The sequence below is a fragment of the Carlito syrichta genome, unplaced genomic scaffold (assembly GCF_000164805.1).
Source record: "Carlito syrichta isolate Samal-C Ts95f unplaced genomic scaffold, Tarsius_syrichta-2.0.1 Scaffold127161, whole genome shotgun sequence".
In the NCBI taxonomy this organism is placed as follows: Eukaryota; Metazoa; Chordata; class Mammalia; order Primates; family Tarsiidae; genus Carlito; species Carlito syrichta.
The window spans coordinates 7,152-9,226 of record NW_007071257.1 but is presented as its reverse complement, the minus strand read 5'-3'; positions in this window follow the sequence as shown (position 1 = coordinate 9,226).

Below are 2,075 nucleotides of genomic sequence, written 5' to 3'. Positions count from 1 at the left end.
TGGGCTCAGGCTATCCTTCTGCCTCAGCCTTCCAAGTAGCTGGAACCACAGGTGCATGCCACCAGCCTGGCTAATTTTTTGATTTATTGTAGAGACGAGGTCTTGCCATGTTGCCCAGGCTGGTCTTGAACCCTTGGGATCAGGCAATCCTCTTACCTCCACCTCCCAAAGTCCTGGGATTACAGGCATGAGCCACAGTGCCTGACTTATTTTTTATTTTTTTAATTTTTATTTATTTATTTATTTGAGTTGGATTCTCACTGTCACCCAGGCTGCTGGGCTCAGGTGATCTTTTTGCCTCAGCCTTCCAAGTAGCTGGAACCACAGGCACACGCCACCACACCCAGCTAATTTTTTTATTTATTGTAGAGATGAGGTCTCCCTAAGTTGCCCAGGCGGGTCTCGAACCTGCAGGCTCAGGCAATCCACTCACCTCAGCCTCCCAAAGCACGGGATTACAGGCTGAGCCACTGAGCCCAGCTTATTTTTTTTTTTTTTTTTTTTTTTTTTTTTTATTTTATTGTAGAGATGAGGTCTCACCAAGTTGCCCAGGCGGGTCTCGAACCCGTGGGCTCAGGCAATCCACTCACCTCAGCCTCCCAAAGTGCTGGGATTACAGGCTGAGCCACCGAGCCCGGCTAGCTTATTTTTTAATTTTTAACTAGAGACAGGGTCTTGCTATGTTGCCAGGCTGGACTCAAACTCCTAGGCTCAAGCAATCCTCCTGCCTCGGCCTCCCAAAGTGCTGGGATTATAGGGGTGAGTCTGTAATAAATCAATAAATCAAAACATTAACCGGGCGTGGTGGCATGCGCCTGTGGCTCTAGCTACTTGGAAGGCTCTGGTGGAAGGATTGCCTGTGCTCAGCAGGTCGAGGCTGCAGTGGCCGTAAGCATGCCGATTGCGCTCCAGCTTGGGTAACAGAGTACGACTCCAACTCAAAAATAAAAAAATAAAAAAGAGGCTATTAGTTTCAAGACCAGCTGGAGGAACATAGTGAGACTCTGTTAAAAAAAATAATAATAGGTTTTTCTTTAAAAAGTTTTTTTTTTGAGTTGGACTCTCACTCTATGCCCCAGGCTGAAGTGCAGTGGCACACTCCCAACCACCGCAGCATCAACCAGCTGGGCTCTGGTGATCCTTCCACCTCAGCCTTCCAAGTAGCTGGAACTACAAGCATGTGCCACCATGCCTGGCTAATTTTTTTATTGTAGAGATGAAGTCTCACCAACTTGCCTCCCCCAGTCTCAAACCCTTGGGCTCAAGCAATCCTCTCACCTCAGCCTCCCAAAGTGCTGGAATTATAGGTGTGAGCCACTACACCCTGCCAGGAATAAGTTAAATGTAGTGAAAGGATACTTAATCCTCTTATCATTAGTAAATCCAACAGTGGGAGTCAGACTTGATAGTGTGATTCTGAATATATACTACTCTTTTTTTTTTTTTTTTTTGAATTGGAGTCTCACACTCTGTCTCCCAGGCTGGAGTGCAATGGCAGGCTCACAGCCACAGCAGCCTCGACCTGCTGGGTTCAGGTGATTGTTCTGCCTCAGCCTTCCAAGTAGCTGGAACAACAGGCACATTTTTTTTTGTTTTGTTTTGTTTTTCTTTTTGAGTTGGAGTCTCACTCTGTCACCCAGATTGGAGTGCAGTGGCCGCTCCTGGCCACCGCAGCCTCGACCTGCTGGGCTCTGGTGATCCTTCCGCCTCAGCCTTCCGAGTAGCCAGAATTACAGGCTACCATGCCTGGCTGATTTTTTGATTTATCGTAGAGATGAGGTCTCGCTGCCCAGGCGGGTCTCAAACCCGCGGGCTCAGGCAATCCACTCACCTCAGCCTCCCAAAGGCGCGGGATTACAGGCTGAGCCACCGAGCCTGGCTACATTTTTTTTTTAATCAATATTTTTTATTATGATATTGTGGGGTACAGTTAAGGGTTAGGTATACAAATATGCTTTGTTCAGGCACCCTTGTTGATAAGAGGTGTCTCCCCATCCCCAGATAGATATAGATTTTTTTTTTTTTTTTTTTTTTTTAGTCTCACTCTGTCACTCAGACTGGAGTGCAGTGGCCAC